Here is a 12,854-nt window from a genome sequence, read left to right as displayed (position 1 = left end):
GCCAGATAAAGATAGAGATCAAAATTGGTAGAGGGATAGCTCTTAAAGAGGGCTTTCACATGCCAACTTTGAATCAGATTGGGTCGACCCTTGATTTTTTAAATTTCCCCCCTTAAACCCTTTTTCTCATAGTCCATCAGTGCGAAGAATCAATCTTCCATTGCTTTGATCATGCAAAGCTGTGCATCTTCAAGTTCATAAACTACAGATCTGCTGGTTCCCTTACTCAAAAGTAAATCCCATTGATTTCAACTGATAAAGTCAGATGCAGGCTTACCTTTGAGTAAACCCCATTGAACTAATTTTTAATAGTGTGGTCACTCAGAAGCTTTCTTTTTAAAGTCTTAAAGCAGAAAACTGGAAAGAAGTGCTCTGCAACCCCATGCTGACTTCTGCGGTCTTACTTCTGTTTAATCAGAAGTAAGTCTCTCTCTGTTCAATGGGGTTTACTCAAAGGTTAGCCTGAATCTGACTTTAGTATGTTCATGCTCCAAAGCCTCCAGGCAGGGTGAGGGGAACAGCCATAGCCTAGGTAACAGGGAATAACTACATAGGGAGGGAGGGCATGGTGTCCAGCTACCACCAACCAATGAACTGTAGGGGAAGGTACAAAGGAGATCTGGGGGGGGGATGTTATTCTCAATGGAAGAACAGCGATATGCTGGTGCGCAGGAGAGGAGAGGTATAAAGATGAATGGAATGTAAAAGCACAAAAGTGTAAGTTGATCAGGCTTTCACACACTATGGAAACGAGGGTGGATAATTCGAGGGAGAACCAGGGCAAACATGCAGGTGTGATGGAGCTCCAAGTCTCATGATTTCTCACTGAAAGTTCTCCAGCCGCAAGGGTTATTGGCAGTGAGGATCTGCACCTTTAAGGCTGGCAGAAAACCAGCAGCAAAAGCTGTCCTCCGGAATTGACAGAGCAACGGTGGAGAAAAGTGTTGAACTTCTGGCTGCTATGCAGCGATGGTATAGGAGTCTATCCTAACCCTCAGGTTCTTTGTCTTTACTTAATGGAAGCTTGTGGTGCACTAGTAATAGTTTATTACAGTCACAAGACCAGCAAAGTAGAATGGCACCGTGAATACAATGATATAAAAGCAGTTACAGTTGATTAAAAGTAAAAATTTAAAAAGTAAAACTGAATAAGCAGATTTTAAAAAATGAACATGTCCCACTCATGAAAATAAAAAATTTAGCAAGTAAACATCATCAGATGTGTAATATCATTCCACGTCAACAAGCAATTGCAACAGCACAAAATTTAGCCACTTTGTTATTATTGTGCACATTATTAGCTTTGGGGCTAATAATGGGTAGAAATCAACCCTCCCTGTAGCTTGTCTTCCTTATTGGACTCCCCTGCTGTATAATGAATCCAAGCATGGTGGACGTTTATTTCGTCCAGCCATTTTTCTGCTCCTCTTTTTCTAGCCATACCTGGCAAACAGCCACTCCACATTTGCATGTACTTGCCAGCCACTCAGTGCCCCTGCCTGCTTGCTTTTGGCTTTGGAAATTCCTCTTTCTGCTTGCTTTCTCAGTTAGTTTCAGCCTTCTTACATTCCTTTTGGTCTTTTCAGATTCTACTCACCAAAACCCCTCTTTTCCTGTGTCTATACTGCAAGTGAGCAAAGTGCAGAGAATGGTGGAGAACAGAGTTACACAACCACTTAGTTCCTCACTCTCTCTTTTTCCCCAGCCCCATTTTTACGACACTAAACAGCCTCTGCAGTAACTTTCCTCCGAGCTTCCTACCCATTGGAATGTTATTTCAGCTTGCTTTAATTTCTAAACTCCCCTATGGTCTCCTTTCTCCCACATCCACTGGAAGTAAGGGGTGAGTGAATGATGTTCAGTGTGTATTCAACTGCATAAAAATGCAAACGGGCATGTTTGCTCAACTATCCCTTTTTCAAGCTATTCCCAAATGGCAGAGTAGATAAATAACCTCACCATTGTATTTTACTACTTACCTCAAGATCTGCTTCCAGTTCAAGAGTCTCGGCAAAGAGGACACTTTTGGAAAGCTCAACTCCTGTGGCTGAGTAATTTAAACAGTTTTGTTTGACAAACCCACAAATATCTGAACCAGTCTCTTCCCCCTTGCCTTGAACAGGGGGCGGTGGGGGGAGGAAGGAGGAGGTCTCTTCAGTGTCAGTGGGCAGGACAGCCTTCTCAGATTCCAGATGTCTGGCCAGGCAACTCAGTTATAGAGCAAAAGCAGAGTGAATCTCATGGCACCTGGAATTACTGCCTGATTTATTGTGGCACAATCTTTTGTAGGCTTGTGCCCAATCCTTCAGAAGTGTTTTGTGTTATCCTCGGTTGACAAGTACATGGATAGAGTCCGCTACACAGAATTACATGCACACATACACTTTTGGGGTGCCAGGTAACTACTTTACACAGAAATGTCAGAGAAGAAGCGTCCTCTATCTGAACGGTGCCGTCTATTTGAAAGGCTGTGCAGTCCAAGTTGGGGTGAAAGACAAAGCACCTTAGGACAGGAGAACAGGGGCCTTGATGTTACTTGTCAACAGTATCTGGACAGCAGACTGAGCAGGCACACAGGATCGATTTAAATTACAGGCATTATGTCTAAATTTTTGGGTGATGTGTAACTGACTAACCTATATAGGTGGGTACAGAGAGAGAAAATGTAAGAACTGTGCCAGAAGCCATGAAGTGCGGTTTGCATTTGGCACAGACTGTACCTCTCGTATTTATTGGAGCACCAAACAGTAAGTCTTAGCCTCAGCTCTGCTGCCCTACCCTGATAAGGTATTTCATTTGAAGTACAAAAAGAGCTGAGAATTAAAACCTTTAATTAACACTGCAAGAATCCACATGCTGAACACATACTGAACCCGAAGTAGTCCAGTAAAAGATTTTAAAAGATCAACAAACAAACATCCTGTTTTGAAGCTTTCTCTGCAGCGGTTTTATCAGAGTTGTTGTCCTGACTTAGCAAGATCCCTAAAAAATACTTTTAGGACTTTTATTTTATTCATTTATTTATTTTTCATCTTTGAGCTCCATCACACCAGTGTTATAGCCTGTAACTGAAGATGTTGCGCCCTTTGTTAAGGCCCACAAACAATCTAAAATTTTGGATTTTTTTGCCCATCTGCTGAGGAACAAGCAGAGCCAGACTGGAAGTCAGACCCAGCTGCTGCAGGTGTTCTAGACTGGTCTTTGGATCCAAATGTCTACTGTTGTCTATGGACCCAGGAATACAGGCAGGTGGTAGGGACAGTCTAGCTGCAAAACTGGCCTCTGCAGAGGACACCCTTTTCGGCCCAGGAATCTCACCTTACTGCCCAGAGAGCTCCTGGCCCCGATGGTTTTCCTTCAGAGCTGATCCAAAGTAACATCAGTTGGTGGTTCTCAGTGCTGACCTCCTTATTCTCCTTAATTGAATAATTAGGCTTCCCCGCCCAACCTAAGTTTGGGCGGGAAGGCAACGGTTTCGAGTTGGGAGGGGCAGGCAAGAAGAGGGCTCACGTGGCTCTGTTGCTGAGCCTCGTGAGCCTAGGGCGGAGCTGCGGCTATAAGAAGCCGCACCACCCGAGGCTCGGCCTCTTTCGTTTTCGGCTCCCTCCCCCCCCGCCCATTCCTAGTGTGGGATTAGCCAGCTGCTTCTTTTGGAAGAAGGGCTAAGTAGGAATTTTTCCACCCGGTGGTTTTTGCCTACTTCATACTAGGGACTGGGTTATAAGTAGGTTAATTTGTTGGCAGGAAGGTGCGGGAATGTAAACATAGGACAGGGACGGTGAGCTCACTGGCACCCTTGGTGGTGAGCTGCATAGCCAGAGGACCTGCTCCTCGGGGTTGTGCGGCTCGCGAGTCAGGCTATGGTGTGCAGTTGGAGACCATTCTGGCTGCATCTACCCGCTGTCCCTTATGGCAGCAGGCAGGGGTGCAGGGGGATGGTCTCCCCACACTCTCAGAGTGTCACATGAGCATGGAGCCGGTAAAACGGCTTCTTGCTTTGATGAGTGGCTTGCCCTTTTGACAGGCAGTAGGCCTGAATAGCATAGTGATTCCCGCACTGTCACACTCAGATCCAGGGAGGGTGGATTAACCAAATTATTCAATAAAGAGGCCCTAGTTATACCCAATGCTCTGGTGTCTGTGTCTTCTTTCATGCGTCCTCCTTCACTCGCAAACAGGCATTATCCCAGCAGCTTGGCTGAAAGCGTACATTATCCCAATCCACAAAAAAGGTAGTAAAGATGACCCATTTAACTACCAGCCTATTAATCTGCTATCGATAGTAGGGAAGGTCTATTCTAGATATTTAGGTTTTAGACTAAAGGCATGGATCAGTGAAGAGCAGATTGGTTTTAAATCTGGCCATTCTAGCCTTGATCACTCTTTGGCCCTGGCTTACCTGGCTTATAGATACTCTATAAGGCACAGTTGAACTCAGTGGCAAAGAGCACCTTTTACCATCTTAGGCTGATATACCAACTCCACCCTTATCTGGACCGAGATAGCCTAGCTACAATTATCTATGCTCTGATAACCTCTTGTTTGAATTACTGCCATGTGTTATACGTGGTGCTGCCTTTGAAAATGGTCCGGAAACTTCAACTGGTACAAAACAGGGCAGCACGTTTACTAACAGGGACTGGCCGACAAGACCACATCACGCCAGTCCTTTTCCAGCTTCATTGGCTGCCAGTCTTGGTCCAGGCCCGATTCAAAGTGCTGGTATTAACATTTAAAGCCCTAAATGGCTTGGGGCCAGGTTATCCGAAGGAACGCCTCCTCCCATATGTACCTGCCCGGACCCTAAGGTCATCCTCAGGGGTCCTTTTCCGTGAGCCCCTGCCAAAGGAAGTGAGGCAGGTGGCTACCAGGAGGAGGGCCTTCTCTGCTGTGGCACCCTGGCTGTGGAATGAGCTCCCTAAGGAGGTTCGCTTGGCACCTACATTATAGGCTTTTAGACGCCAGGTGAAGACCTTTTTATTCTCCCAGCATTTTAACAGTCTATAAATAAATTTTAACTTGGTGTTTTAAATCTGTAATTTTGCATTGCTGCTGTTTTTATCTGGTTGAGCTTTTATATTGTATTTTATATTATGGTTTTATACTGTTGTTTTATACTTTGAATGGTTTTAAATTTTGTGAACCGCCCAGAGAGCTCCAGCTATTGGGCGGTATAGAAATGTAATAAATAAATAAATTAATACTCTGTCCCTAAAGGTGGCAAACCTTTTGCAGCCTTCATCGACTTAGAATCTGCATTTGATTCTATATCCCGCCCACGTCTCTGAAACAGCTTTCTGTTGACAAAAGACTCCTATTTTTTAACCAATCCCTTTATTACAACACCACAGCTCAGGTCCGTTGCAGCCCACAAGGTCATTTTACAAAGGAGATTGCTGCAACCTGCGGGGTCAGACAAGGTTGTGTGCTCATTCCTATTCTGTTTAATATGTACCTGGTAGACCTCCTCAATGCATTGGAGCCATTACAATCCCATCCACTCAAGACAGAGGGCGCCAAACTCTTTCTTTTGTTTGCGGACAATGCTGTTCTGATTTCCCAGACTAGGGTGGGCCTTAAGAGACTGCTGTGTGGCTTTGACGACTGTTGTACAAAAAACCTTTTTACAATCAATTATACAAAATCTAAAGTTTTTCCAAACATAAGGCCAGATTTTCCTGGTTCATGTGGAATTCCAGGATTGAGCAAGTAGGCTCAATCCTTTCATGAAACCATCTCTTGGAAAGAGTAGGGGAAGCATACTAAGAGTAAAGCTGAACAACATGTAGGTGCAATAACTCACTTCTCTTTTACAAGGGGTGGGAAATTCCTCCCAGCAGCTGTCCAGGTCTTCAAGGCCAAAATCATCCTGAAGATTCTTTATGGAACACCAGTCTGGTTCCCGTATTCCAAATGCTCCTTTGAGGTCATTCAGACATTTTTCCTTAGGGTGTTATTTGGCATTCCCAAGTGTGTCTCTGGAGCTATTCTAATGTTAGAGGCTGGACTGAATTCTGTAAATTGCCTGGCTTAGATCCATATTATCCACTTCTGGCTTTGCTGCAAATTAGTACTTCCAACAAATTCCCTGATATCCAAGATCTTGTCATTTTGAATCTCCCTGGTCAAAGGCCGTGACAAGCAAAATAAACTCAGCAGGGATCTCATCCACTATGTTACTATCTAGGGGTCTAGCAAGTGCCAAATCAACTGTGAATCGGAAGCTGCTCGACACAGTTATGCAAGACCTTCAGAGGGCTGCTCAGGGTCCATTCTCCCCCTCAGTCCTTAGGCTTACCAGTCTCCTTTTGCAAAGATGGGATGCCCTACCTGAGCTGCTTAATAATTCCCAAATGCAGGAGAGCATTCTCATTGTGAACCACCCAGAGAGCTCCGGCTACTGGGCGGTATCGAAATGTAATAAATAAATAAATAAATAAGCTAGCCCTAACGTTTGTCCTCCTAAACTTTTAGATGGCAGATATATGAAATCCCACTGCTCAACAGATGCTGTAATAATATCGAGGTGGAAACCATATCCCATGTGCTACTGTGCTACTGTTCTGTAGATTTTATCAAAGGGCCAGGAACGATCTTCTGGACCCCGTTTTACAATCTGTTCACCCTACTGAATCCCTAATGCCCGTGTTACTTCGGAACTCAGACAAGTCAATCACCAAGCAAGTGGCTAAATTTTTGAACTTGGCCATTGTAGATCCTCCATGACTGCATGTCTTTTTAATAGGTAAATGTATGCTCAGTCATTTTGTACATAACTTTTGATGTGCTGGAATGGTCTATTGGCTGCAATAACAGTTTGTTGTATTTATTATTATTTTCTCTATGCCCATCTGTGTGTGTGTGTATGAATGAATGTGTGTTTGTAGCCCTATGCAGGTCATGGCACATGCAAGGAGGGAACAGCAGTAGCTCCAGCCTCCCTCCATTACCAGCATCCTAGCCCTTCGCAAGTTGGTGGCTGCCGGTCTACAGTGGGGAGCCTCTTCTAATTGTCAGGCTCCCCATGTGACTTGGAGCCTTCGTTTTCCAGCCTTCCATTTCATGTGGGGTCTCTACATGAGTAGAGAAGGCTCCCCCTGCAGACAGGCACCTTTTAACTTACGGGTGCAGAACCTCCTTGATCCCAAGGGCTGAATTCCATTTCGGAGATGCGATTGAGGGCCACATGCCAGTGGAGGATGGGGGCAAAGCCGAAAGGAGTGGGACCAAAATACCAGCATTATTTAGCTTGAACCTCTTACTGCCAGTAATTACGTTTTCAGCTTAAGGATTCGGCCCCTGGGCCTGAGGTCCTACAACCCTGCTCTAACACGAGGCGGGGCTGGTGGAAGTAACAAGCTCTTCCTCCTCACGTCTTAGGTCAACATCTGTAAGCCATCCTGAGATCCTAGTGAGATAGGGTGGGATACAGATGTTTAAATAACCAAATAATAGTTATTGGAGTGTGTTGTCATCAGTACGCTTATGACACACAGCTTTATTTCTCCTTCTCATCTTCATCAGGGGAGGCTGTGGATGTGCTGAACCAGTGCCTGGCTGTGACAATGGACTGGATGAGGGCTAATAAACTGCAACTCAATCCAGACAAGACTGAGATGCTGTTAGTGGGTGGTTCTTCTGACTGGATAGTGTGTGTTCAACCTGTTCTGGATGGGGTTTCACTCCCTCTGAAGGAGCAGGTTCGTAGCTTGGGTTTTTTTGGGGCCTAACAGGATTCTGCCTTCTATGGATACCTGACTATGGGGGGGGGGGGAAGCAGGATCTTTATATGAGAAATTAACTAAAGAAAGATTATTGCAATGGAAATGGACCCAAGAGATGGATAAAACGTTTCAATATCTTAAATCATAGAATAGCAGAGTTGGAAGGGGCCCACAAGGCCATCGAGTCAAACCCCCTGCTCAATGCAGGAATCCACCCTAAAGCATCTTAAATCAGTTTTGCAGGTTTCACCAGCACTAGCCTTAACCGACTACCAGAAGCCATACTGCCTGTTTGTGCACGAAAAGAGAGGAGAGGCCTCAGGACTGCTGTGCCAGAAGCTGAGACCATCCTGGAGACCGGTAGGCTATTACTCTAAAGTTTTAGACCCTGTAGCCAAAGGTTGGCCTGCATGCCTGAGAGCCATCACTGCCACCCCTCTCCTCGTCCAGGAAGTGGACAAGCTGACCATGGGAGGAGAGATGGAAGTTCTTGTACTTCATGGAGTGCCCCAGATCTTAGGATCCGGAGGAGGAGATAAGTATTTCAACCCTGCACGGCAGTCACGGCAGGACTATTGTTAACTGAACGATTGATTTTCAAGGCTATTGCTTCTTTAAATCCTGCAACACTGCTACCTGAAGGAGCCTCAGAGGAAGGTCCTGAACGTAACTGTTTAGAGACTTTAAGCCTAGAGTCTAAACCCAGACTTGATTTAAATGACATTTCCCTTGAGCACCCTGATGTAACCTATTTTGTTGATGGCTCTAGTTTTGTAACCAAAGGAAAAAAGGCACACAGGAGCAGCTGTAGTAACCAGTGAGAAAACCATATGGAAAGAAAGAGGCTTGATCAAATGTTATTTGGCCATGTAACTGCCCTTCAGTCTGTTTTGACGCAGCTCCACAAGTACGCCGCACCCTTCCAGCAATTACCACTTGATGCCCCGATCCATCGCTTCCAGACGGGAGATGAAGTGTTGTTGAAAAAGTGGAACCCAGATTCTGACGGCGTATGGTGGGAGGGACCTTACTCAGTAGGACTTGTAAGACATTCAGTTGTTAAGTTAACTGGACTAAATAAATGGACTCACTGGTTTAGAATTAAGCCCTACAGAGCACCCCTGCCTCCCCCTGGCCCCGCGTGCCAGGAGGACACGGGCAACAGAGAGGACAACAGCCCTTCGTCTCTGGACTCACCAGAAGCAGTTCAGAGCGCAGGAGAAGAATCCAGCAAGGATCAAGAGAAGACTGTTAAGTATACTTGTATTCCCCTTGGGGAAAACAAAGTTAAAATAATCACTCATAAAGTCCATGGGAGGGAGCCCACAAACACTTCTCACACACCTAGAATCCCATCCTAAAAGGACGAGTGACTACACTTAATCCTCCCAGTATTGAAGTAATTGTAGAAGCTCTGCAAGCTACATTGGAGTCAAAGAGTAAATAACCCTGTAATTGTCTGGTTAGAAAAATAGTTTAGAAGATGGAAAAACCTGGCTGCCTCAATCGTAATCTCCTTAATTGTAGTAGTAAGTGTGCTAGTACTTTTAGATGCTGTATTATTCCTTGTGTTCTCGGGCTTGCCCAATGGCTAATTGAAACTTCTCTCTCACCAAGCAAATGCTTGTAATGTATGAACAGCTATGTGTTGAAGAAATAGACAATGAATTATGATTTATAGATCTGCCAGGTTATCTGAAGGAACGCCTCCTCCCATATGTACCTACCCGGACCTTAAGATCATCTACAGGGGCCCTTCTCCGTGAGCCCCTGCCAAAGGAAGTGAGGCAGGTGGCTACTAGGAGGAGGGCTTTCTCCGCTGTGGCACCCCGGTTGTGGAACAAGCTCCCCAGAGAGGTCCGCCTGGCGCCTATACTGTACTCCTTTCGTCGCCAGCTGAAGACCTTTTTATTCACTCAGTATTTTAACACTTAATTTTAACTTAAATTTAAATTTTACTGTTTTAACTCTGTATTTTAATCTTATATCAACTTTGCTGTGTGGTTTTATCCTGGTTGCGCTTTTTATATTGTATTTCGTAATTGTGTTTTAACCTGTTGGGTGTTTTACTGTGGTTTTAATTTTTGTGAACCGCCCAGAGAGCTTTGGCTATTGGGCGGTATAAAAATGTAATAAATAAATAAATAAATAAATAAAATCTGTGAAACGTTTTAGAGGAGGGAGATGTTAGCAAAAGTGACTCCATTTTAGAAAATGATTGCTGTGCATGATGGGTATGCCCTATTTGTAACCTTCTGCTGTTTTCCTCTTAGCTGCATCTTCAAAGTAGTTGGAGCCAAGTTAAGCAGAATGCACTTCTAAGAAACAGGATGTAGCCTAGTACCTTATCTGGAGCTGCTAACAAGCAAGCATTCCAAAGTTGTATTATATTAGAGACTATGTCATAGCAATTAATCAATCCAATTAGTAAAAAGCACCTAGCTCAAATCAACTCCAGCCCACCTCTTGATGAAACAAAGAGGAGGAGTTGTGAGGGGGGACGAAGGGGGATACTAGCTAGAAGTATAAAAATGTTTTACTATCTGTAAACAGGGTCCGAACTGCTTTTATTGCCCTTCGCACCAAAGTTGTAACTTTCAATAAATCTCTTATAATCTCTTTGATGGTCTGTGCCTTTCTATGGGATCTACCCCAAGGAAGAAAGAACAAGGGTATTTGTCTGTGTACCTGAAAGTCTTTGCAGGGAGGGATTTGCCTGCTTCGACAAAGGCAAGACTGAGGAGGCTGGCAGGAGACAAGCAGAAGAGGGCTAGTAGGAGGACATTTGCCCTAATGGAGCAACATCCACACATTACATGGTGTAGTCAGAGAGCATGGCTCTCTAATCATAGAATCTTTCCAAGAAATTCAACCTGGTTTCCTTTGCTGCTGCTCTAGCTACCAACATTCAATTCCTCCTTTTCCTTAACGACGTAATTCCTGACTTCAGAACTATTTTAAACCCCCTTTTTCTGAACTAAAAGCATAATTAACCTGTTTTTGCAACTTATTTTATTTTTAGAATGTGGTTGTGGTGATGATGGATGCTGTATTGCTCTTTTGCCAACACAGCTTAAAAAAAAAAGTGTCCAGAAATGGGAAAGCAGTTGAAGAGCGACACAACAGTAAAGCATCAAAGGTTCAGTGGATTGAATGTTGAGCAGTTATGGAGAAATTCTGATCACCTTGAAGTATCACTGCACACGTTTGTTCAATACTTAATTTGACAAAAATGCAGGTTTTTCTTTTTACAAAAAAATGTAAGTAATTGAGACTAATTTGAGAGCAGGTAAGTGGGGTGGGGTGGGGGCTTGCCTGGAGGCGCCGCCCTACGTTCCCCATCCTGCTGTTCCAGCATTTCTGACCATGGGATATACTGACTTGCAATGATGGATCGTCGCAGTCCAACACCTTTGGAAGGCACCAGGTTGGGGAAGGGCTGCTCTAAACAAAAAAAGAAGTAGGTGGCTCTAAGTTGTTCGTCATCAGTTTTCCACAACCCCACAGTCACCTCTGCATATCCTATTCTCCATCCTGTCCTCATGGTTTATCTGCTTTGGCAGAATGAGAATTTCACTGGCACTTTCTACCTCCTTAGGGAGGATGTGGCGTTAAGGCTGGCGAGCCTTAACTCCCAATTTCCCCGCTTTTTGGTGCTTGGTGGAAAAGTGTACATCCTTAACGTTGTTTTATAAACTGTAGGTTTTTTGTTCATTGAATATATATTTAATTTAAACCTGGCATCAACTCTTATTTTCCAGAGTGTCAGCAACAGAATGTATTCCATAAGTACAAACCGTGACACATTGTATCACTGAGCACCACATCGGGTTCACACTCTTTAAATGGTGTTTACACAGTGCACCAACTCCATTCAAGTGAAACTAAAACCAGAGATGCTAATTAGGAAGATGGATATAATGAGCACAATAACCAAAGTGAAATGGGCAGACGAAAATCACTAGGCTGCTTCCATTACACAGTTACACTTTCTGAGTTTGCCTTTCTTCTATTCAAAGAGATTTAAGGGGGCAATCCCATGCAGAAAGTAGTCCTGTTTACTGTAGATCAGAGGCAAGGAGCTTGGCTGAACTGACTCTTGAAGGTTTCACAATCATTCTTTATACATATGAAACCCAAAGTGTTGGGATTTGCTCCAAATCCCTTTGAATAGCCACAATGGAGCAGAAACCTAAGCCTGTTGTACAGCAAACTACGATCTAGTGTCCATGTCGTGAAAAGCCCTTTCACACACAACTGCAGAAGAATGGTTGCTTTCTCATGGTGCAATTCCATGCTGCTTAAAAACATGTATGAGTAAAGCAACCATATGGATGGAGAGAATTGTGTGGATTCCCTACACATTTTCCTACCTAGAAGGGTGTCAATTGGATGGCAGAGTCCCACACAGATCCCACAGAGTAGCTTGATTTGCATGTTTCTCAGCAACATAGGATCATGCAATGAACAAGTGATCCTAATGCACCCGTGACTGCACGGGAATGTTACCTGAGCCCCTCCCTGTCATATAAACACACACACACACACGAATTAAGTTACTTGGTTCTAGTATTTCTCCTAGGCAAAGGAACAATCACATGTCTATCCTACCATCCTCTTGTCTTTTATTTGCCCTCCTACTACAAAATGAAATCTCATACTCAAGGCCAGGGCATTCATCTGAAACTATTCTACATTCTTGCCCTTTTCATCTTGTGATGCCTCTCTACTCATATTGGTGACAAACATCTTCGTAGGCTAGGATAGATTAGAATTAAATTATATTAAGCTGTATCTTGATTAATATACTTGCAACAGAATACCCAACATATACTTTGACTGTACAGACTTATCTAAACAGAGATCATCTCAGTTCAAGGAAGTTATATTTGAAGTGGCCCTTGATCATCGTAGGATGAAATCCAAAGTTATATTTCCGTTTCACCATATGCATGCTGATAAATCTTGTATATAGCATATCTCAGCAAGGGAAATAATTATCTATTTAAATTATTCATATTGAACGTATTTTCAGTTCATATTTTATTCTATTTATTCCTATTTTGCTCATTATGGGGAGGGGCAGAAGAAGTCTGCAGGATATCGAAGGTCTTCCTCCAGCTCTGGAAA

General features: G+C 43.9%; 1 protein-coding gene across 3 annotated transcripts in view; it reads right to left on the bottom strand.

The window, feature by feature from the left end:
• The window catches only part of LOC134397970 (glutathione S-transferase-like), an 86,587-nt gene that overhangs the window by 15,135 nt on the left and 58,598 nt on the right, over positions 1–12,854 (bottom strand). The window contains exon 1 of one of the 3 annotated variants that reach the window (XM_063125066.1): positions 1,980–2,088. The exons of 1 other annotated variant lie outside the window; for it this stretch is intronic. The gene's annotated coding sequence lies outside the window, so the exon portion shown is untranslated. Of the gene's footprint in view, positions 1–1,979; positions 2,089–12,854 lie in introns of those variants that run through there. One more of the 3 variants, XM_063125064.1, reaches the window with a different exon arrangement.

This window comes from Elgaria multicarinata, chromosome 4 (assembly GCF_023053635.1).
Source record: "Elgaria multicarinata webbii isolate HBS135686 ecotype San Diego chromosome 4, rElgMul1.1.pri, whole genome shotgun sequence".
NCBI lineage: Eukaryota > Metazoa > Chordata > Lepidosauria > Squamata > Anguidae > Elgaria > Elgaria multicarinata.
The sequence above is the reverse complement of the archived record's forward strand: the minus strand, read 5'-3'. Positions and strand labels throughout refer to the sequence as shown.